The sequence below is a fragment of the Mauremys mutica genome, chromosome 4, assembly GCF_020497125.1.
Source record: "Mauremys mutica isolate MM-2020 ecotype Southern chromosome 4, ASM2049712v1, whole genome shotgun sequence".
NCBI classification, from domain to species: domain Eukaryota; kingdom Metazoa; phylum Chordata; order Testudines; family Geoemydidae; genus Mauremys; species Mauremys mutica.
In genome coordinates, this window is record NC_059075.1 from 73,556,709 (window position 1) to 73,581,432 (window position 24,724).

The following is a 24,724-nucleotide window of genomic DNA, read 5'->3' on the forward strand; positions in this document are numbered from 1 at the left end:
CACGCTCCCACAAGTTTGACCTGGGGGCCCCCAGCTAGGATGAAGCACTCCTACAGGGCACAGGGAGAGGGATCTCAGATCCCCAGGCTGACTTAGAGATTGACAGGTAACATTCCACAGCTTGAAATCCCTTCAGACACAGACTGGCCCAAAATGTCAATGCTGTACTGGAGAGGCCCCCAGGGACCCTCCAGGAAACGGGGGGGATCCCCTGAGGCTCTGGTGAAAAGCTGTCAGTGGACAAGTGCGGAGCAGGCTGGTCCCAACACCTGGCATCAGAATTCCAGGGACCTAAGCTGAGTCTGCCAGGGAAGAGGCAGTGCACTGCCCTACAGAACCCCACTCCGGTGAATACCTGGAATGCCACAAATTGGGCTGCTACATGGGGACACCAGTGAGAATCCACTCACCCTCACAACCTTGCAAAGCCAGTGAGGAGGTGGCCTGAGAAAGATGTGCAGGGAGGGGTGGGATGATGTCTTACACCCCTTGTGTCACTCTCCTTGGCCATGGCTGTCACTGGGAACTGGCTAGATCCGACCAGAGAGAAACTGCCTCCCAGACTGATCCCTACAGAAAGCACTAAAGCGATGCCCTACTGCTGGGGCACTTCCAGCAACTGCACCTCAGCAATCTCAGCAGGCAGCACAGAGACCTAAACCTGTGGCTCCCACAAGATCCCAGGCCCAAGGCTTGGCCCCCAGCCAGCTGTTGAGCACAAGATGGGGTTTAGTAAGTTGCTCTCACAGAGCTCTGAGCCACTGCCAGGTCACCTGATGTTTAATTAAACCTGCCCTTGAGTTAAAGAACAAATTTCCCCTCCCCCACTCTGTCTGGAGGGGCCAGAACCATTCCCGAGATACCGGACTGAAGGACAAGGCGCCCGAGGCCACACTGCCCTGGGATCCTTACTCAAGCAGAGAGAAGCAAGTAGCCAAAACTCAGCACTCTGGCTCCTTTCCCAACCTCCTCCATCCAGCTGACCTGCTCCTGTGGAACAAAACCATGACAATCCCTGGGCTGGCTCCCAGCTGGCCACGTAGGGGCTGGACTCACAGCCAGACACCTCCCTCCTCCCCTTGCTGGCTGTGTATGATTACCTGCTCTAACAAAGTTTGGCATTGTGTGGAGCAAGTGTTCCTACCTTAAAGGGACATGCAGCCCCTTTACATGCCTGAGCTGGAGAAGACTTGTCCAAGCCCAGGGAGCTGTGTTCCACGGGCCCAAGCAGTGGATCCAGCTTCAGTTCCCTGTCTGTCTTGTCCCCAGGGCTAGAAGTCCTGTGGGAGTAGCCTGTTCAGCCCTTGTGGGGGGACAGCAGAGCCCTTGACAGCTCACAGCACCACCCAGACAGCTTCTCACTGCGCTGCCAGGATCCAAAGGGAGCCCCTGGCCTCCTGCACAGAGAAGCTCGGGGCTTCTCTGTGGGGAGAGAAAGTGGGTGATGCAGAGAAATGTTCTCAGGGAACTAGAATGAGACACCCTCCCCCCCCCCATTCATTTCACTCATCACATGAGCCCTCTGCAGAGGTGACCACAGCACACTTTAACCCCCAGTTTCCCAGAGTCTTGCCCCTGGTCAGAGAGCTGCACTTACCCTAGTGCCTGTGCCAGGGCAGAGCCTGATCAGCACAGATAAACAGGGACTTGCTAAGTCACTCGTCAAAATGTGATGGTGACCCACCTTACAACAGCTTCAAGCCAGGGGAAACCAGAGGTTTGGGGAAAGCCCCACCCACTTGAGAGAGCAAAATGGGGCACTCAGTATACTGTGCAGATCACAATACATCTGGCCTGTCCCTTTCTTCAATGTTTTGATCATCAGTGAAACAGCTGACAATGGTGAGTTAAATTGTCACTGTTGGGTTAACAGCCCCATGAGTTCATGCCCCTCAGGTCTATTGTTTCAGGCTGTCTGAAGTCTCAAGCAAATGTCACTGCATCAGTTACACTCTAGTCATGTTTGTAATGTTACCTTTGCAACTGGAAGTGCTACAGACAGTTGCTGCACACCAGCCCTGTCCAAGCCCTCAGGGGAGTCACGATTGGGATAGCTAGAAATGTATACTTAGAAATAAAAGATTGGCCATGTACTGCAGCAAACTACCCTGCCTCCCCAGTAGCACTGGCATCACGGCAGAGGAAGCAAATAAATCAGCCATCAGAAACATGGGAATGAGAGAGTTAGTCAAGGGAGGTGGGGAGAGAGAAAAGCCAAGAGACATCCCTACTTCAGGAGGGATACATCAAAAGGAGTCAAACAATGAAAATTCAGCTGCTAGCAGAGACACACACCCCCCCCCCCGCGCACGCACACACATTCCCCGCCTCCAACAGTGATCTTCTGGCAGCACATGCTCCTCTCCCTCTCCCGCCTCTGACCCATGACTGGCAGGTATTATAGGGAGGCAGAGATTCTCATGTGACTCTCCCACCTCTCCCCCCCTTTTAGCTCCCCGCTGTTCGCTCAGCTAATCTCCAAGCCTTGCTGCCTCCAATGATGCATGCTTCATTCTTCAGACTTGTGGGACAGTTACCAACTAGACAGGGCCTCTGCTTAGGATCAAGGGCCACAAGCCAAACCTCGTGACAAACACCACAGCTACCTGTGGCTGGTTCCTCTTCTTCCTCTTCTTCCCCTCATTTCCCTGCTTGATCCTTAGAGCACTGAAACTTCAACCCTCATTACTCCTCCCAACATTTTCCCTACAGAACCCCAGGGACCAAGTTCTCCTCTGCCTTGCACCTCGTGTGGTCATTGACACCTGTATGATGGCTGCCTAAGATCCCAGCCTCCTACAGCATAAAAGCTTCCAGCTCTGGAGACACCCCAGAGAGGCATGGAGCTGCTGCCGAGGAGGCTCCTCTCACCAAAGAGGAGGAAAGGAGAGCAGCAAAGAGAAAGTTGTTCACTCCATGGAGGAGAACAAGTTCATCTTCCAGTTCCTCAGAGCACCAAGGGGCAGAGACATTTTGCCTTTAGAATAGACATTTCAATTCCAGAGCAAAGAGTGAAATATGCAAGAAAGGCTCAGATTCCACAGGCCTGGCCAGCCCGCCGCCCCCCTCCCCACCCGCCCACTTCTCTACTGGCCCAGCCCCCACAAGCCAAAACTGACCCCCCCCTCCCCCAATTAGTCTGGCCCAACCAGACCCCCTCACAGGCCCAGTCAACTTTTCATCTCTGTCTTTGCTGGCAAATAACAGAGAACTGATCCCTGCCCTCTATACACAACCTCTGGAGACCATTCAAACAATAGCCTCCCTCCTGCCAGTGGACTAAATGGGCCTGGATTGGGTACTTCCCTCCTATTCAAAGACCCAAGCCTATTGATGTGCAGATGCTTCAGATGAGCCTTTAATTCCTGTGGGGCAGGGAGCAGGGGGCTGTTTTCCTTTCTTCCACTGTGACAGTAATGGGCACCCAGTGACACAGCCCAAAAAATTAAACCCAACAGACAACAGGTCCTCAGTGTGAAGGCCTCTCCTGCAGGTCATCCATTCCTCCAGGCACTGTAGATACAATCACATATCCGCTAGACAAGTCTACACATGCAATGAGGAGCTTTCCACCGAATACTTGGAATGTGGTGACTTGGCTGCAGGAAGTCTGCCTCTGCCTCAAGGGTAGCCAAGATCTTGGTGGCTTCTCCACAGAACAAGCATGTTGCAACAGCCCACCCGCTCTGGGATACCAGGCAGCTAATTCTAGGTCAGTGGTGGGCAACCTGCAGCCCATCAGGATAATCCGCTGGCAGGCTACGAGACAGTGTTTACATTGACCGTCCGCAGGCACGGCCGCCCGCAGCTCCCAGTGGCCATGGTTCGCTGTTCCCAGCCAACAGGAGCTGTGGGAAGTGACAGCCAGCACATCCCTGCAGACTGCACCATTTCCCGTAGCTCCCATTGTCTGGGAACGGCAAACTGTGGCCTCTGGTCGCTGTGGGCGGCTGTGCCTGCGAACGGTCAATGTAAACACTGTCTTGCAGCCTGCCAGCGGATTACCCTGACCGGCCGTGTGCAGCCCGCAGGCTGCAGGTTGTCTACCACTGCTCTAGGTTCTCCTCCAATGACATCAAACTCTGCCAAAGACAGTCAGCAACATGCAAGAAACCCAAGGGCTGAATCTATTGGGCATATAATGGAGCAGATTGCAGATGTCCTCATGTGTAGCCCCCAGAGACCAGGCTCCCCAGAGTGCCATGCAGCCAACCACTCAGAGCAAGAGGGTGCATGGCATGCTCAGACTTGTAGTTTCTAGGAGACTGCACCCTCAAAACACAGAGAGGGACACCAGCTGCACTGCAGATCTCTGAGGGCCTCGTCTGACCTTTTGTGTCTTTTGCTCTCAAAAACATGCCTCTCCACGGAAATCTTTAGTAAAAGGTGAAAGATTTATATGAACTGAAGAGAAACACACTATGAAAGAACTACACAGGCACAATAGAGATCGAATACCCATAATATTCTGGGATGTATTAACAGGAGTGTCACATGTAAGACACAGGAGGTAACTGTCATGCTCTACTTGGCACTGGTGATGCCTCAGCTGGAGTGTTGTGTCCAACTCTGGGTGCCACACTTTTTCTGCGGACAAATCAGAGATAGTCCTGAGTAGAACAACAAAAATGATAAAAAGTTTAGAAAACCTGACCTATGAGGAAAGGTTAAATAAACTGGGTATGTTTCATCTGGAGAAAGGAAAACTTTGTGTGTGGGGGGAGGGGGAGGCAAGGGTGGGGCGGGGGACAGTCTTCAAACATGTTAAGAGGTGTTGCAAAGAGGGCTGAAGTAAATTGTTCCTCATGTCCACTGAAGGTAGGGCAAGAAGTAATGGGCTTAATCTGCAGCAACAGAAATTTAGGTTAGATAATTAGGGAAAAAAAATTAACTATGGGGTAGCTAAGGTCTGGACTAGACTTCTAAGGGAGATTGTGGAATCCCCATCATTGCAAGTTTTTAAGAACAGGTTGGACAAACACCTGTCAGGGATAGTCTAGATCAGGGGTAGGCAACCTATGGCATGAGTGCCGAAGGCAGCACACGAGCTGATTTTCAGTGGCACTCACACTGCCCAGGTCCTGGCCACCGGTCCAGAGGGCTCTGCATTTTAATTTAATTTTAAATGAAGCTTCTTAAACATTTTAAAAAGCTTATTTACTTTACATACAACAATAGTTTAGTTAGATATTATAGACTTATAGAAAGAGACCTTCTAAAAATGTTAAAATGTATTACCGGCACGCGAAACCTTAAATCAGAGTGAATAAATGAAGACTCGGCACACCACTTCTGAAAGGTTGCCGACCCCATGTCTAGATCAAGGGTCGGTAACCTCTGGCACGCGGCTCGCCAGGGTAAGCACCCTGGCGGGCCGGGCCAGTTTGTTTACCTGCCGCATCCGCAAGTATGGCCAATCGCGGCTCCCACTGGCCGTGGTTCGCCATCCCAGGCCAATGGGGGCAGCGGGATGTGCTGGCAGCGGCTTCCCACAGCCCCCATTGGCCTGGGACGGCAAACCGTGGCCAGTGGGAGCCGCGATTGGCCAAACCTGCCGACACGGCAGGTAAACAAACTGGCCCGGCCCGCCAGGGTGCTTACCCTGGAGAGCTGCTTGCCAGAGATTGCCGATCCCTGGCCTAGATTTATTTGGCGTGGGACTGGACTAGAATCACTAGCTGACCTCTTGAGATGCATTCCAGCCCTACATTTCTAGGATTCTATGTGTACGTACAAGTGTGTACACACACACACACACACACCCCCCCCCAAGGATCTGAAACATATGAGACAGTAAGGACCACTAGAGGGCTCACAAACTATTTAAAGAGATACTACCCAATTCCTACATACTACAGATCCATGGGCTGCCCTTTGGTCACCTTTATTCTGTTCTGTTCCAATGCCATGATTCTCCTCCCTTCTCTCTTGTCTGGCCTGGGACCAGGGGGATGCCCTTCACCCAAGCTCCATTGTGTCAGGCACCGGATGCCAGATCACTAGTAACCAAGTTTAATGGTCAGTGACAGCAAGCAGGCAGCTGCAGACAACGTGGCTGTCCTTAATGGTCTGATAAACGGGGCTCTTCAAAGCAGCAAATTGAGTCCCCGTTGGGATTAACAGCTTGGCAAGTGTACCAGAAAGGCACAGTGGGGACTGGTGGCGGAGGAGAAAGAGCTCTGAGACATCCAGGGGATGAGGCCAAGTGGGAGGCTGGCCAGACTCAGGAGAGGAGCTTTACCTACTCCCATTCCCACTCAGTGATCTCCAGCTGGCTGTCTCCATCGTGAAGGTGAAATGGGAGGTGGGGAGTCTGCTAAAGAGATTGCATAACTCCCTGTCCACAGCCTGGCCCTGGGGACAGCACAGGGGCCAACCACGGAGCGCGGCAAAGACTCTGCAGCTTCTCTTCCAAGTTACCCTTCTAGCCAGAAACTTTCCCGGGCTCACACAGCTCCCTCCACAGGCAACCGGCATCACTCCATTGCCGCCACTAATTCCCTCCCCCCAGCCCCATGCCATGCCCCATTCACCACTCGCTCACACTCCCGCCCAGCACCATCGCCCCCCCCCCCCCCCGCTGTGCCTCCCCACTGGCCCAGATCTCCTTACCTGGCTTTCGCCTCGCGTCATCCCAGAGCAGCTCCCAGCCCAGCGCGCAGTCTGGGGCTTCCTGTCCCACTCCTCCCTTTCAGACCAGCCACTTTCCCCCTCCTGGCTCTTGCAGCCCTGGCTCTCCCGCCCTGTGGGGGGAGAAAGAACCAACCAACCAAGAGGTTCAGTTCACTTTCTGCTTCACGAGTCCCAGCGCCAGGAGCCGGCTGCGCACCCGGATTCGCCCAAAGTTAGTTACAGCATCTGCCTTCCAAGGCCGCCCACGTACCCACTACCTTGACTCAAACGTCTCCTCCCCCTCCGCGGGCGGGGCATTGAGCAGGGACAAATCACCGCCCGGGCACCTGGCTGGAGCAAATGATTGCAGAGGGGAAGGCTGGGACAGCCCTGGAGCTCCAGGGAGAGGGGAGCGCTGCGCCAGGCTCCCTAGTGCTTGGAAAGGCGGTGCGGGCTAGTGGCTAGAGCAGGGGCCCGGGGGCATCAGGCTGCCAGGGCTCTGTTCCCAGCTCTGTCACTGTGACCTCCATTTCCCCTTCTGCACTGTACGGCTCCTGTTACCCACCTCTCATGGGAAGGGGGAGGATTCATTAAATGAGCATTTACAAAGTGCTCAGAGACCCTCCTCTGGAAGGGCAGAGGGAAAAGGGGAACCCCTGTAACCCAGCTGTGGAGGGCAGGCCTGAGCCAGGCAGGGGAGGAGGGGAGCACCTGCAGTGCCTCAGGGTAGGGCGCTCGGATGTGGAGCATAAGGAGACAGGGAAGACCGGGGGTGCAGGGCAAAGTCTTAGCTCCTGTAGGGCCTCCAGACAGGGGCAGCTCTAGCCATTTCGCCGCCCCAAGCAGGGCGGCACGCAGTGGGGGGCACTCTGCCGGTCGCCGGTCCCGCGGCTCCGGTGAACCTCCCGCAGGCGTGCCTGTGGATGCTCCACCGAAGCCGCGGGACCAGCGGACCCTCCGCAGGCACGTCTGCGGGAGGTCCACCGGAGCTGCCAGCCGCCCCCCCCGCAGCATGCCGCCCCAAGCACGCGCTTGGCGTGCTGGGGCCTGGAGCCGCCCCTGCCTCCAGTTATATATTAAATTGAATGGCAAAAAGCAGCACTGCCCCAAACACCCCGAGAAAGGCAGAATAGGTCCCGGACAGCCCAGGAATACAGTGGGAAATCCTGGCACACAAAACTGCATGGGGAACACGAAGTGATCAGGGTTTTCTTTGTGCAAAGGAGGAGAGGGGCCCAGCTGAAGAGCTCAGGTTTGGAACAAAATGCTAGTTCTGCGGAGGCTGCCTGTACCTGCAACTTCTCTCCTGCTCCGCCTCCAGGGTTACAGAAAGAAAGCCAGGCTTGCCTCTCTCCAGGCTGCAGACACTACCTGCCCCTCTCCCCACTTTGCATTTCAGAAGAGCAGCTGGGAGCATGCACAGGGTGTGGCAGGAGGTAGGAAGGGGAGTGAGAGGCACTAGTAAAACCATAGCCAGCAAGCACAGACCTGCCAGCCAGAAAGATAACATCTCCTCCAATGCAACACATGCCTGCAGGGCTGGGCTGCCACCTGTGCACAGATCACTGCCCCAGGGAAGACATTTACCTCCAGACCAAGCGGCTCTTGTCCTTATGAAATCCCAGTTCAAACATGCAATTGCTCCTTAATAGCTTTCTTATGTGCAGCCCATTCCTGAGCACCAGGGAGGGGGCTGGGGCTGCCCTACCCCCACATAGTACATGAGCTGCTACATCCTTCTGGGCTGAGAAAGGAGCAGCACTGTACCTTGCAGACACACCAGCAGGGCTTCTTTCCTTGCCACAAGCCATCAGAAACATGGGGGCACAGGGCGCATTAGCTACTGATTAGAGCAGACAGCCTGAAGCCTTTGCTGTATAGGTTCCTATGTTGCACTCATCACCACAGTATCTGAACGCCTTCCAGTAGTGCAGTAAGTGCTATGCCGAGCATGAGTCTGTCATGTGTAACAAGGAGTCCGGTGGCACCTTAAAGACTAACAGATTTATTTGGGCATAAGCTTTCATGGGTAAAAAAAACCCACTTCTTCAGATGCATCATGTGTAGTTTGTTCTCTCATCCTATCCTTGGGGGAGATGCACCTATAATGGAGTGTTTTGTTTTGGAAGGGTTTTATTTTGTTTACTTTACCTGTTGCTCTGTATTTAAGTTAGAGAAGGCAAGGTCAACGAAAGGCACCTTGCACTTAGAGCAAAAGGTGGTGAGGTTTGTGATGGTCTCTAGCTTCTGTGGGAGTTCATTCCAGTCTCAAACTGGCCTCAGCTGAGCATTACCCTCACTGTAGACAGTTCCACTGTGCCAGGGGAGTCAGACTCTCTCTGCTCCCCACTACCACCTTTGAGAAAGAAGTGTTATCTAGGGGTTAAAACACGGACAAGTGAGTTGGCAGTCCTGGCTTCTAGGCCCCTCCCTGGGAGGGAGTGGGATCCAGTGGTCAGAATAGGGGGCTGAGATTGAGGACTCCTGGCTCTGCCACTGGCCCAGTTTGGGTCCCAGGGTGAGCTCCTTCACCTCTGGATACCAGTTTACTCTCCTATAACTGGCTATAATAACCATGGGGGTTGTGAGGTTTCCATATTTAACGTGTGTGAGGTCTCTGAGATCCTCCTATGGAAAGAGACACCACAGAAGGGCCCCGCTTGTTCCCCCTCCTTTCAATTGAGAGAGATCACAACTCCCACCCCAAGCCCAACACCTCTGCACCAGTTGGTGAAGCTAGGATCTTATATGAGACCCCTCTGCCTTGACGGAGCTGCTTGTATGGGCTGACCATGGCAGCTCAGCCCAGAAGCCCCTATTGGCTAGCTAGATTGGCACCTCCACACCTCAAGCTGCTGGGGTCACTGGCTGGGAGGCCAGAGGACTAATTACTCCCTAGCATTAGCTATGCAGTATCCATCCCATACCAGCAAAGCTCCTGCCTTGCGCCTCCAGCACTTAGGCAGCAGGTACAGAACCAGGACAGCAAGCCTTGAGCCATCACTGGTCAGTTTGCATGTGAAGCGCTCACTGCCCCACAGAAAAGAAGAGAAAAAGGACAGCAGGGATTGCAAGCAGAGCCAGAGTCCAGCTGAAAAACTGGGATGGGGCAAAGTTACCCTCCTTCCTTGTACAATCATCATTCAGCCTCATGAGTCCTGGCTCCCAGCTGAGTGAACATGGCTTCTTCCGGAATTCAGCAGAGTGCTCCAAGCACTGGTGTGGGTAGGAAAGTTCTGCCATTAGGTCAGACAGAGGACACTGTCCCTTCCCCCAACCATCCACACACAGTCCACCTGGCCTCTGTGGAATACCAAGCAAGGGACCCAACTCCACTCCCAGCCCTGTAAGGGCCTTTCTTTTGACCCAATCCTACAACATAAGAATCAGAGCTCCCCTGCTGCTGGAATTAACCAGCTGGAAGAAACTCTTCTCTAGGGCAGATGGAAGTTACAGCTGTGTGACATAAGACTACATGGGGCATAATCAGAGCTGGGGAATTTTATGACGGTTGTAGCTCTGCAGCTGAGATGACAATCAGGGAGATCACAGCTCCAGCTGCAGGGTGTGTGAACTGGACAGGAAGCAATCACCAGAGCCCCACAGGAGCAGCAGTAGTGAATGAACAGCAGGTGCACAACAGGAGTGAGGGTAGGAGTAGGAAAGGATTCTGGGAAAGGTGAGAATTAGGTATTGGCCACTGCTGGAACCAGTCTGGATGGCCCTGAAATAAAAATGTCTCTGTCTCTGCCTGCATGCACACTTGTACACTCAGGCCTCTGTATGCAGGCTCACACATGAAGGGATATAGAGGTACGTGCATGAGGGCACATGCCACAGACAGGGGCATGAATGCTGGTATCTACACACACCACATGCTGTATGCTTCTGGCTGTCTTTATGCTTCCCTCACCATTTTGGCAGGGCTCCCACCCTCCTTCCCTCTCCAGCCAAATGCTCCTCGCTCACTCCCTTGCTCTGTTCAGACACATGCTGACAGTGGAAAGATAAGAGGTTTCCCACTAATGCCCTTCTCCGCCACACATCCCCATTAGACCGGTGCAGAGTAATAAGTGCTGCTTATAGGGAGGTGTTGTTCTGGCTTTTCCAGAGCACAGAACTCTCCTCACCTGAGGAGCCATCCATATTACTCATCTGCAGCTCCCAGCCCAGAAATCTCCCTATTCTCTGGCTATTCACCCCCTGCCTGCGTGAGCAGTTCTGGTACTGGCTGGTCCCAGGAAGAGCCTTTTCCTTTCCCCTAGCCTAAGGGCTTACCTTTGCATGAGCAGCTCAGCCCATTCAGAGCCATTACAATAGGACCCATTCAGGGCCCCAGCCTGGCTACCCTTTCCCTGTTCAGATGATTGTCAGGTGAATAATTAGTTTATGGTATGCTGGTGCAGGGAATTTCTTCCTTAATTTGTGCCATCCCCCAAGGTGCATGCCAGGGTGTTGTACAAGAGCACAGCAAGAGGACTATTTGGTCTCCTTAATAAGAATCTCATACACAAAGGAGCAGCACCATACTAGACTTGAGGTTACTTCCTTATAACAAATCTATCCAAAATGATTAAAGAAGCCATTCGGTGAGTAACAAGACTGTCCTAGCTCCTAGGTTCAATGTTTTTCCCCAGCAGCTCTCCTGAGGCTGCTGCTAATCCCCAGGGCCGGCTCCAGGCACCAGCACAGCAAGCAGGTGCTTGGGGGAGCCAATAGAGAGGGGCAGCACGTCCAGCTCTTTGGAGGGAAGGACCTGTCCCCGAATTGCCGCTGAAGAAGGAAGTGGCGGCGGTAGAAGTGCCGATCGTGGCTTTTTTTCCCCCCCACCACCACTTGGGGCAGCAAAAATGCTGGTGCTGGCCCTGCTAATTAATCCCTTGCCTCCCATCATAACACACAGGTGGACACTACACAGGAGGTGTATGTGTCAGAACTTCCTCAACATGTCTGCAACTGCAGGTGGTGACAGCAGCCATTAAGGGAACCAGCAAAGGAGATTCAGGACTTGAAACATCTCCTCTAACCATTACAAAATAAAAAGGGAGGGGGGGACGGCTTGGTTATTTTCTACTATTAGAAGCGTTAAATCTGTTCTTCCCTGTCAGTAGCAGACTGTCAGGAGGGGGGGCTGTCTCAGACTCTTCAACAACTGGGAGATGGATAACGCTATGAAGGCAGTAAGGTGGCAGGATGTGTTTAACATTTTGGAGAAAGTGAATCTTTGTTGGAATTAGGTGTGTGTTATCAATAGGTTTGGAAAGAAATGGTGTGTCACCTATGTATGTAACACATGCACTAGATGCCACAGAATTCATTAAAAAAACCCATGGCCCAGCTGGCATCCCACAGGTCAGATCCAGGCCCTCAACACCCATTGTAGAACAAAATGGCATCCTCCCCCTGGTGTGACCTCACACATGTACTTGTGGGGTCCTGCCACATGGAGGATGCCCTTTTGAGGAATGTCACTATAATGGCTGTGCCCTTTAAGGCATCCAAGTGTAGAACTGAATCATCCATGACAGAACAGAGCTAGTGGTATGAACTCTTCATCAGGATGGAAAGTTTAGCGCAAAACTTGTTTGCTAAAAATTGTTGCGTGCCTTATACAAAATGTCCTGGCATGCCCCCGTTTGACAGCCACACAAAAATCTCTTCCCTGGGAGGTGCCCCAGCATTCACTGCCTTGCCTCAGGGGATACTACACGAGTTTTGGAAAGTGCAAGGCCTGAATTGCTAAGGACTTGGCTACACTTTAGAAATTTGCAGCGCTGCAGCAGGGTGTGAAAACACACCCTCTCCAGCGCTGCAAATTGCGGCGCTGCAAAGCACCAGTGTGGTCAAAGCCCCAGCATTGGGAGCGCGGCTCCCAGCGCTGTACGTTATTCCCCACAGGGAGGTGGAGTACGGACAGCGCTGTGAGAGCTTTCTCCCAGCGCTGGCGCTTTGACTACACTTAGCGCTTCAAAGCGCTGCTGTGGCAGCGCTTTGAAGTGCAAGTGTAGCCAAAGCCTAAGGCAAGAACCCCATGTGGGGGGAAGGAGAGGGAGGGAGAAAGTCCACTTTTTTTTTTTTTAAATTCCTCCCTGGCCTTCTTTCTCCATCCAATTTTTAAATCATTTTTTTAAAGGCCCAGGTAGTTTTTTCCCTTTTACAGGTTACTTTTAAATCTCATATCACAACACTGCAGTGACAGAGGTAACATAGGGATTATTTCACACACTGTTGAAATGCAAACACCTCTGAGAGGGACAGGGCTGGCTCCAGCTTTTTTGCCGCCCCAAGCAGCGGCACTTCGGCAGCAGCTCAATCGCGCCGCTTCATTCTTCTGCAGCAATTGGTGGGGGGTCCTTCGCTCCCAGGGACTGAGGGACCCGCAGCCGAATTGCCGAACACACCGCCCCTTTCCATTGGCCACCCCAAGCACCTGCTTCCTTCGCTGGTGCCTGGAGCCAGCCCTGGGGAGGGAGTAGGGCAGCATCTGAACTACACAGCAGTTCAGAGGAGCAAAGGAAGTGAGGAAGAATAAAAGTGAAACTGCAGAAGGAATTTACAGAGGGAGAATGGAATTCAGCCAGGAAAACCCCTATGCTCAGGATTATCGTCCCCTGGTTTTATGACAAGTGGAACCTTTAACAGATGGCAGGATCTTGCTTCAACATCTCATCAGAAAGATGGCAACCTCTGGCAGAATAGCCAATGTATTCCACAGACATAAAACAGTGCTCCAGAATATGAGTCTTCATTAAAAAAATAGTCTGATCTCCCTGGCTGCAAAGAAACCCCTGAAAACTTTTATATAATGTAACTGATGCAGTGATGTTTTCCTGAGTCTGCAGGCAGCCTGCATCACCCTATTCTTAGTCATGCCCATGTGTCAAACCCCTCTCCAGCCAGTTGGCTCATTATTACATACAGTTCTAAGGCTCCAGCACCTAAGTACATATTCCATAAATTAATAGAAAAATTACCACACCCTCTATTCTCTGACAGAATTATAGTGCTCAGATAAGGAAGAGGGACAGACTTCCCCACACACTCACGTTGTATAGCAGCTTGCTCCATAAGTCTCTGGAGTACAGATATTAGAATCTAGTCATCAGTAATGCCACCAGAATCTCAGGCTTTTCTGTAACATTGCAGCTATAGGTACAGGTACCATTGAAATTTAGAGGGCAACGAGTCCATCTAGGCCACTGGGACCATAGCAGAGGCATTGTCCCCATCATTGTATAGACTCACCATACCTGGAGAGAGATTTTCCCTCTAAATGTCAGACTCACATCTATGCCATGTCTGAATTAATGCTTCCCTCTTCTCTCTGACAGGACAACACCCTCTGATGGGACACACCGAACTACCTGCAGTCCAGGAAGAGAGGGGAAAAGGAACAGTCCCCTGGCTGGTAGAACACACACCCCATCCATGTCTGCCTCACTTATGGAGAAGCTAGGAGTATTCACCCAATTTCACCCTTCAGACGGACTGGTTTGTGGGGATACACAGGCAGCAGGAAATGATGTGCTGGGCTGAACTCAAGTGCAACAACCTGGTCAGCAGGAGCATAAAATTAGCTTCCTCCCATGCCACAGACAAAGCCAGCAGCAGGAAGACATGCACCAGACACTGGTTGACAGCAGCCCCACCTGTCAGAGCCAGTCCAGTAACAGCAGCAGCAGCTGCCGCCCCTTGGCTGGTCCCCAGGCACCTTGTGGCAATTTCACACACTCCGTTCAGCAGGGATCCTTTCTGGCGTGGTAAATGACACACCTGAGATAATTTAGTCTGGTAACAGGCCATATCTGAGCAGACCTTGAAAGAGCCTGTGCGTCACACTTGCCAGAGCCCAAGGCCAGGTCTACACTAGAGACTGTTGCTAGCATAGCAATGTCAGTTAGGGGTGTGATATTTTGTTTTGGTGACATTTCTGCAGCAAAAGCCCTAGTGTACCACAGTTATACCAGCAAAAAAGGGTTTTTAGTGGTGTAGGTTTTTTGCTTGCTGGACCAGTGTACCAGCAAAAGCACTTTTTGCCGGTATAAGCTGCATGAACAGTTTTGCCAGTATAGCTCCACTAGCAGTCCCTCCTAGTGCAGACCTGGCCTACAGGAGATCTCCGAACACCAGCACCAACATCCAGCTCCCCCCTGGGCTTAAGCAAAAAAGTCTTCAGCCCTCTCCCTCCCTGCTGTCTGGAGCCCATAAAGCAGCATTGCTCCCCACCTGCCTGGGGCAACTGACTAATATTAAACAGCCACTTTGCAGAGCAGGAGAAGGGCTGCACAGCACAGGCACCATCCTTCACCAAGGCACTGCTAGAGAAGGCAGTCCAGCAATGAGGGACACAGGACACCACCAGCTTGGAGAAGGGAGATGTTGGGATGGTACCAAACTGGTGTGGCCGTACTGAATGAATGATGTGTGAGCATAACTTGGCATGACTTAAACATGGCTGAATGGCTGCAGAGGATCCTGGGAGCAGGTTCTCTTTAAGCAGAAGCAAATTTGATAAAGGACTGGCAAAGTCTGTGTGTCTGATCGATAGTGGTCGGCAAATATGGGCCCATACAAAAGTAAGTATCACATGTATAAAGTTCCAACCTGGAGCACAGGTTGACCTGGTTATAGTGACCTTACAGCAGGACCATCACGCAGAGAGAGAGAGCGAATGATTGATGAGTGAGTAAATGTGGATGATCTTCATTCAGTACCACCCCTCAACCCCTTCTAAAATACTAATCAGGTAAAAATTGGAAACCACACGCCCTCTGGGCATGCTTTTAAGACTCCTTTAAGGAAAGAGTATAAGAATCAGGCAAAGTAAATTACTGTGGCTGGGACTCCTTAATTAACGCTTGAAGCGGCAATGCTGCTAGACAGAGTAGCCAAAACTCTGCTCCAAGGGCTCAAGTAGGATTGTGAACCAAAGGGGTCTCAAGGCAATCAAGGCCTTCCCTCGAGGGAAGCCGAGACAGACCAGAGGGCTGAGAAGATCAGACCAGGAAGAAAGAAGCCGTCTATAAAATTGGTAACCATCTTCTTCTCTGTTTGTCAAGCAGGAACTGCGTGAGGCTAGTGCAGGGCTTGTTTGTGAAAGAAAGACTCATTAAGAGGATTGTATAGCTCTTAATGTCTAACATAGGAGTTATGTGCTTAATATAACCCTTCACTGCTTGTGTAATTCCTTCTCAATAAACACCTTTGTACTGAAGATAATTACTGTGGACCTTTTTCCACTGGTATGACAGTAATCTACTGCACCGGGAGCCAGTAAAGATCCATTTTGGGGTAGTAGCACCCCCTGTTGTCAACATTTGGTAACAGAGGATGGTTTACTGTCATGTCTAAGTGAAAAGGTCTTTAAAATGACTCAAACTGTGTCTGAACCGGTTGCCCATTAAGAACTTGGTATCTTGAATCACTAGTGTTAACTGACTAATTTGAATGTTGTTCTGAATCAGTTCTGACATATTAATTATAGCTCTGGGGCCAGATTTAGTTACAGTATGAAGAGACGGAAATATACCGGGGAGCAGGGTTGTACTGGTCGTTCCTGGAGTCAATGATGTTTTGCAAACACAGACCGGGAAGGGTCGTCATACCGGGGGACAAGGGGGATGCCCCAAAGCCCCCAGGTATGGTTGAGAGGTGCTTACTGAGACAGGCATGTGAAGATCTTGGCTCTGATCCATGGTTGCCAAATGCTGTTCCGGTCCCATACAAAGAAGGGTGTTTGGATGAAATGCTGTTAAAATATCAGACATGTGGCACTCTTACTCCTAAAAAGGAACACAATGTTTGGACAAATGCTGCTTTTTGGATTATGTATCAGGCTGTGAATACGTTTGCAGAGGAGCGTGAGATTTGAAAACAGGAGAAGGGAAGTTTGCAACAGGAGCTGGAAAAGCTGAGATTACAAAATGAGGGGATGAAAAGAGATTTGCAAAACGCAAAATGTAACTAATGTCCAGCAGACGGCTGCTTTAACTCAAACTTGTCAGGAATTGGAATGCGAAATGGATGCACAAATGCGGGGGGTGGGGTGTATAAATTGGAGGCAAAACAATCTAAAGGGGCTGTGTCAGTTTTAACTGAACAGGCTACAAAGCCACCTGGAAAAGAGAATCATAAGAAATGCATTGAAGTGATTAATAAGCTGGAGTCTGCTTTGGTGGCTAGGAAAACTATTTGTAGCATGGGTCTTTGATCATAATCCCTGGAATGAGGAGGGTTGGGGAAATGTCGTGAAGGAGTGGCAGAGGGCAAACGCGCAAGAGAAGGTGGAGGAATATGTAAAGCCAAGTGCCCCTCCACCTCCATATGAATGTGTGAAAGAGGAAAAGAATGGCAAAATGGGGGAGAGATTCATGAAGAGTCATTAGGTAATGTTACAAATTCCCCAGCCAATCACCTGTTCCCAGAAGTCCAACATCTTCCCTCCTATTCATTACAGTGAGGAGCATGTTACAAATATACCTGAAAGATCCCAAAGGATCTCACAGCTCTTCACACAACTCTATTGAAATGGAGCCATTTCTGGAGCAGAAGGGAGTTTGGCCAAGGACACCGGGGCAAACAAATCCAACTCTCACAGAAATGCCCTGGGATGTTTCATGCTTCTGCACAGTCCACAGAGTCTCTGGTTTCAAAGCCCCATCTGAACATCACACATACAGCAAAGTGCATGAAGCCAGGTTAGCTACAGTGACAAGGATACAAGACTGATCTGAATCATCTGAGATCTAAACTGCTGCTTCCAGCCCATCCAAGGCTTTGAAAGCCTACGATGAAGCCAGGAATTCATCCCATTCAGTGGATTACAACTCTTGCAAACAACAACTATGGGTACCTCTGATCCAGGCCTGCATCTGCTGCATCCAGACCTGCTCAAGGTAAGGAGTGAAAGTTTATAAACTGTCACAATCTCAAACAACAAAGTTGACAAGGAAAGGTGCAAAAGTGAGGCAAAGACTGAATTAGTCCAAACAAAAGGGCCTATTGATATAACTCAAGGACTGTGTTAAGGTCATGCTTGGTAAACAGAAAAAGTGTGGAACTGGAAACTAGCGAACCAAAAATCAGTGTGTTGGAAACTAGGCCTAACTGGTGAGCAATATAATGAGGGGATGGGCTAGTCTGTCCATCACATCCTTTCTTCAAGGACTCCAGAAGGAAACTTTGAGGAGAAGAACTGGCTACTGGAACAAGCTTCACCATCATGCTTACAGACATCTTGCTTATACTCATGCTATGTGTAGGGTCACACCCTGCAAATCAGCTCAGCCCACCACCGCCCTGACCAATCTGGGGATGGGGGGGGGGAGGGAAGGGGGAGCTCTTGTCCCAGTGAACTTTGAGTGGGAAAAATGGAGGGAAACCAGCCAGCAAAGTTGGATACAGAAGGGGAGCAAGTCCAGCAGCTACCCAAGACACACCACAAGGGAAGAGGTTATGCTACTAACTCTGCACCTGAAAAGTCCTGCCCCTGGATAGCACGCAGTGCAGGCAGCCAAGTGCGCTGGGGGGGAAGCTGCCCCAGCAGGGCCCCCACTCTCACTCTGGACAGTTTGAATTTATTGCCAGCCTGGGGAAGGCAGAGTCCTTCCCCGGGACAGAGATGAAGACAAAGCATCATTATCAGAACATTAAACTCATCCAAGCCATAAAATCAATCCAGAGAGTGGATGGACAGGAGAATTCTGTGCAATAAGCACTTTTGCAAGATGATCAGTCACCAGGATGATGATGAGGTGATGGTGTTTTATGGCTATCAGAGGACAGCAGCCCACAGCTAGCTCTCCCCCTCCCCACTATTCACTTTCAATAACTTGACTCATGAGGTAATATTGACTTTAGCAGCCCTGCCCCTCACTCTGCTGCTCCCCTCACCTCCAAACTCAGTGTGAATACAGAGCTTAGCATATTTTTTAGAAATCTCTCTCTAAGAAAGACTCTATGCAACCCTTTCTCCTGCAGCATCTGGGCCCTGAACAGAACTACACTGGGACCCCCCAGGGAGCACTGCTGGCCAGGGAAGGGGGGCCAGGCCACTATCATAGTAGTATTATGGTAACCCAGAGGCTCCAGTTGAGACAGGGTCCCACTGTGCCTTAGCACTGTACAGACACACAGGCTATGTCCACATTTCAAACATTACAGCGGTACAGTTGCTGTAGTGCTTCAGTGGAGACACTTACTACAGCAACAGGTGGGGTTCTCCAAACCAGGTGCCAGCTCATGCCAAAGTCTCCCTCTCTCAATGGAATACTGACAAATACACCTGGAATCAGTCTGGCTCATCTGTGTGTTAGTATTGTTAAAATAAATATTAGAATTCTAAGAATGTGTTTAGAGTTCATTGAATGCTTGTGAGTTGCTGCATGAATTAATCTCAGTTATAACATCCATATTCCACATTGCAAAGTAATATTTGAGTGGTTGTATTGTGAGCCTCAGTGACTGTGTCAGTCACCAGACAGGAGAGACATATTAACTAGTGTGATGTACTGACCTCCTACAGAAGGTTTTATGTTCTGCCCAATAGGAAAGGTCCAGTGATACCAGATGGACTATTGTGGGATGTTAGAGAGGACAAAAGACATTGGTTGTTCTGCCCTCCCTGCGAAGATGAGTCATACAAGAGAATTCCTCCCATTAGCTGAGTGTGCGACTCAGAGCAAAAGGAAGAAAGGGGATAAAACAAACCTTTACAAGAAGGAACAGGATCTCTCCGCTTAGACAAAGTTTTCTAGACACAAGCAAGAGAACCCCAGTGCTTAGCCTGGGTTAGCCCTAAAGGACATGAAGCTTCTGTAATAAGCAAGCTCTTTTATTACTTTTAAAAACTTAAGATTGTAACTCATTTGTGTATGTGTTTCCCTGCTTGAATCTTGTAAAAAATTATTTTTCCTACTTAACAAATCTTTATATAGTTTATTATAGGCTTGGATACAAACATTGTCTTTGGAATGAAATCTAAGTGCAATTGACCTGGGGTAAGTGACTGGTCCTTTGGGACTGGGAGTACCCTGAATATTGGTGTGATTCTTGGTGTAAGAGACCATCTATCAAAGGTTTGCTCACCTGGGTGGCGAGACAGATTGGAGAACCCAAGGGGGCTGTCTGACTCCATGTTCAGGCTGTTCTAGTGCCTGAGGAGTTTACACTTGATAATTGGCTGGTGAAATCTAAGTATAGAACTCACAACCAATTTGAGGTTTCTGCCCTGGTTCTTAACAGGCTGCCCCGCTTCGGTACTCAGGCTCTTAGGTCACTGCAGGCAGCATTACAGCTAGGACAAAGAATTATTCCATCATTTTAGTGCTGTCTACACCAGGGATTAGATCAGTTTAACTATGTCGCTCAGGAGTGTAGATTTGTCACGTTTTTGAGATGCAGCGATGCTGATGTAACTTTGGAGTACAGACCAGTGCATAGTGGGACATAGGCCCTGCCTTGGAGAGTTTACCATCTAAAGACAGCTGAAGGATGGGAAGAGAGGCACAGAGGGGTGGTGACTTGCCCAGTGTCATCCAGCAGGTCGGTGGCAGAGCTAGGGATAGAACCCCAGGTCTCCAGTCTCCCAGGCCAGTGTTCCGCCAATTAGGTCCCTATCTGGAAGCCTGCCATGCAGTGGGAACCCAACGGCATCATGGGGAATTCAAGCCCATGCTCAGGAGATTATGGCTTCCAACTTGGTTGATGGATTAATCCATCCCCTGCCCCACTAGCTTGCACTATGATAACTCTTTGAAGAGCTGGTTCGGGAGGAGAAGAACCATGTCTCCCCTTCTTACTACACAGAAGCCCTCGCTGCCCAAAGGAGACAGCAGAGACTGGTAACACCAGGGCTGGCTTAAGCTTCCCACTCTGCACTGTATCTGTCTGGCAGGGGGCACCAGCGAGAGAAGATATCTGCCTTCCCCTTCCTACTACTGACATTTGTGAGGAGAAGAGATTTTATTTTCCATATGAAACCCAAGGTTTGGGTAGCCTGAATTTACTGCTAGCCTGGGGAAGGCAGCACTGAGCCAGACACCTCTCCCCCTGCAGCTTACCCCTGCCTTCAATCTAACCAGGGTGCTCAGGGCAGGTGAGTAGTGTAAAAAGAGTGCAGTACCTGATGCTGGAACACAAGATAGTCTGCATACTCTGGCACATGCACTGCACTGGAATACCAGGGGATGGGGTCTCTGCAAGAGAGAGAAATAACATGGCGGGGAGATGAGCATTATATGAAGGTCATCAATTAATTGCAAGCGTGTGATGGACTCACTGGCCATGACAGGAGCTTTCTAGCTCAAGCACTTCGCAACCCTGCTGAACTGCATAGCTGATTTATACCTGTGCTGAGCCCACCAGCCCAGCAATTACCCTGTAAAATACAGAAGTGGAAACATGTGCTCGCTTTGACGGAACATGATTTTGTTTGACTGGAAAGGCATAAACCTTCAATACAATCACTTCGACACAAAGGTTTTGCTGGTCAATAACCCCACAGTGGAGCTTGACCTGTCTGGGCTGCAGCAACAGAGGCATTACACCATGGAGCGGGGCAAGGACAGTCCCTCTGTAGAATGCACCTGAAATAGCAAAATCCGTCTGGGTTCCTCTTTACCAAGAAGATCATCAGTTAGGAGCAGTCACAGAAAACTAACTTACCATGCAAGCCCACCCAGGGAATTAAAAGAACAAACTCCTCACACCTGCGTGGCTTACCTAGATCACCCCTCTGGACAGTGTGTATGGTGGGAGTGGGGGTGGGAACTGGGAGTCCCATCTCCCACTGATTCTGTGCACATAGAATGGACAAAGAATGTGGGGAAATATGTGAAGCTTTGGAGTTTGGCTAGGAGACCTCCCTGAGGAGAGGGACATGGTAAGAGAATGCAAATACCTGAAGGGCATGAATGAATACCAAGCAAGGAGCGGGATTAGTAACACCAAAGCCACACATTTCATAGCTTAAGCACTTTACAGAGCTCTCTAATTAAAGCCCTGAGAGTGCTGATTATTTGAGGGTTACATACGGGGGAGAATGAGAAAGAAGAGGATGAAAGGAAAATATAGGCTGAGCCCCAAGAAAAAGCTTCCTAGAGACTGACAGTTAGAATTGGACAGGTGAGGATGCATTTCACACTGTAGTGGCTGCATCACTATGCTGGGACTTCATGTTTTTTAATTTCTCCTGGCAGATTAATACTGAGGCTGTGAGCAGAGGGCAGAAGAGATCAAGAGAAGGTGGGGGAGGGAAGTTTGAAGGGCTTGATGAGAATGCCAGGGGTGGGATTAACATCAACCAGAAAAGTGCTGAGACCAGAATGTTGGGTCAGGCTCCCTTCACACTGAAGTCTCCTGCCTCAACAGAAAGTCTGATCTTGACTATCAGCTGCCAAACCCTGGATGCTGTTTCCCCAAAACCAGGTTAGCATCCTCCTCACAGACCTGGCTGCACAAAAAGCCCTTGTTCAGAGTCCTTATCTGGCTCAGGGTGGGGAGGAGCCGGAAAGTCCTGCTGCTTAATGTCCTGTACAGATGCCAGGAGCCGTCAGAGCTCTGCATTGGGTTCATTAGGGGCTGGCTGGCTGGAGCAGCCCTTTGCTAGTGCAGGTAATGAGGAAACCCTCTCAGCACAGGGCACGTTAAAAATAAAGCAGTAAAAATAACAGCCCACTTACACTGGAGATTAATTTGGGTCCCCATGCCACAGTGCCCCTGCTGGGGGAGAAGGAGCCTCTTCCCACTGGTGTGGGTATTTTAGTAGGCAATGCTGCAGCCTGGCTGTTTAGACTAGGGCTGTCTGGGTTACGAGGTCAGTAGTGGAGGGAACAGCCTCGGCTGCAGCACACACCCAGTGCAGGCAGCAGTTCCATAGGAACATGACCAAGGGAGCAGGTGAACCATGAAGCCAGCTAGTGGCAGAGCTGGGAACAGAATGCAGAAGCCCTGACTCAGGCTAGAGGCAGGGGGAAGGCACTGCCTTCTGAAGTGAACTGTACTGGCTTTAGCTTTGCCCCAGGAGAGCTGGAAGGGGGAGGGGTGCAAGGGGTAGCCTGTCACTCACTTCCCTCACTCCTATTCTCAGGCCCTTTCTTCTCCCATTTCCTTTGTTTCAATCTTCAATGAACAGGAAGAAAAGGGAAGGAGCCTTGACAAATCCGATCAAGGTTTAGACAAGCCAGGCCATGCACTAATGAGGGGCGGGGGAGGCAGCAGAGAAGAATGGCAGCCCCCCAAAATGCTTGGTGCACGGAGGGAAAGGGATTAATGCCAAACAAGGCAAAGAGCCACAAGGAGTAGGTCCCCAGTCTGCTAAAATAAATTGCTGCAGGGTCCCTTCTGGTCCTCCACCCTAAAAATGGACTTTTCCCTTCCAATCCTTTAGTTCTCAAGCGAAGCAGCCCAGGCCTCTGCCATTGTGTCCAGCTGAGCTTGGAATTTAGAGATCAAAGGTTCTCTGGAAACAGAGGATTTGAGGAGAGGAATCTCCAAATGTGCATTAAAGGGACATCCCTTTGTAACAGACACAAAGGAAGATCCTTTGCTCACCAGGGTTTAGCTGGACAAAAAAGGAGGAATGTTCTTCCTTCTCCTTTTACAAGGCAGGTGCTGTGGGAGGCTAATGGGAATCTCAGGGGCTGTCCTGAGGATTTAGCGCCCCCCCCCAACTCAGGGATGAGGAGTGGTGTCTGATAGTAAGGGACTGAGTAGAGTGCGCCATTGAACAGAGAGGGAGCCAGCAATCCCGGCGTCCTTCCCCATCTTACCTTCTACCCTAAACTCACTGGTCTGGGCAAGCAGAGACTGGGACAGCAGGAGACTGAGTAGCTTTAACTTCTCTACAAGAGGAGCAAGAAAACCAACCTTTGGAGGATGCTGAGGTGACAGGGCAGCTGGCTCCTGTACTGCAGATCTGGTGGTAACACGCTGGTTGAGGGGAAGCTTCCCCAGTTACAAGTTCATGGCTTCTGCAGGCAGAGAGCAGGGATAGCACCAGTATCACAGAGACTTCTAGTTCCAGCTAAGTTTGGGGTCATCCCATCTCACCATCACCTGGAAACACAAAAACTGCTAATAAATAATTATCAGGTTACAAAACAAAAGGAGAGTGGGAGAGAGATCGAGGCGAGGCCCCAGGAACAGCCCCAGAGGTGCAGTGGGGTTTAGGGTGACCAGATAGAAAGTGTGAAAAATCAGGGGTTGGAGGGAAATAGATGCCTATATAAGTAAAAGCCCGATATATCGGGACTGTCCCTATAAAATTGGGACATCTGGTCACCCTAAGTGGGTGAGGTGGAAACTCCTCAGTGTGAAGTCATCCTGCAGAAGGAGTCTAGGACACATGCATAAAGGACCCTGCACCTCCACCAGCTCAGTCCCCTTTGAGTCCCAGCAATGGGACAATCTCACTTGAGCAGACTCTCCAAATCTGGGCATTAGGCTACTACAGTAAATAGGCTCAAAACTGCAACTCAGCGCTGCCCAGATCCCCAAGTACTGCATCTGGATGAAGGTTGATCCCTTCAGGATCCTTGTATCTCTGGTCAAATCTGTCTTAACCAAAAACTCAATTGATCAGCAACATTTGGTCTTCCAACACTGCTGGTCTAAAGGTTGAGGCTGTAATGAAGCAGCATGGTCCTGTGGAGAGAACGCTGGGGTGAAACCAGGACTCCTGGGTTCCATTTCTTAGGGTACGTCTACACTACGGGACTATTCCGAATTTGCATAAACCGGTTTTGTAAAACAGATTGTATAAAATCGAGTGCACGCGGCCACACTAAACACATTAAATCGGTGGTGTGCGTCCACGGTCCGAGGCTAGCATCGACTTCTGGAGCGTTGCACTGTTGGTAGCTATTCCGTAGCTATCCCATAGTTCCCGCAGCCTCCCCCGCCCCTTGGAATTTCCGGGTTGAGATCCCAGTGCCTGATGGGGCAAAAATCATTGTCGCGGGTGGTTCTGGGTAAATGTTGTCAGTCACTCCTTCCTCTGGGAAAGCAACAGCAGACAAGCATTTCGCGCCTTTTTTCCCTGGATTGCCCTGGCAGATGCCATAGCATGGCAATCATGGAGCCTGTTTTGCCTTTTGTGACTGTCACTGTATGT

At 50.5% G+C, this 24,724-nt stretch overlaps 1 protein-coding gene, 1 long non-coding RNA gene and 1 pseudogene across 7 annotated transcripts in view; 1 reads left to right on the forward strand and 2 right to left on the reverse strand.

Moving 5' to 3' along the window:
* The window catches only part of LARGE2 (LARGE xylosyl- and glucuronyltransferase 2), a 51,865-nt gene that overhangs the window by 13,972 nt on the left and 13,169 nt on the right, over window positions 1–24,724 (reverse strand). For 4 of the 6 annotated variants that reach the window (XM_045014901.1, XM_045014896.1, XM_045014897.1 and 1 more), the window contains exons 2-4: window positions 23,479–23,667; window positions 20,735–20,807; window positions 6,613–6,743 (exon numbers count right to left, since the gene is read on the reverse strand). The gene's annotated coding sequence lies outside the window, so the exon portion shown is untranslated. The remainder of the gene's footprint in view (window positions 1–6,612; window positions 6,744–20,734; window positions 20,808–23,478; window positions 23,668–24,724) is intronic. The other 2 variants (XM_045014898.1, XM_045014899.1) reach the window with 2 other exon arrangements.
* LOC123370559 lies at window positions 4,360–4,413 on the reverse strand (annotated as a pseudogene).
* LOC123369383 lies at window positions 11,047–19,323 on the forward strand. Its single transcript, XR_006579019.1, has 3 exons — window positions 11,047–11,201; window positions 13,944–15,643; window positions 19,160–19,323. It is a non-coding gene; the product is annotated as an uncharacterized LOC123369383 (long non-coding RNA).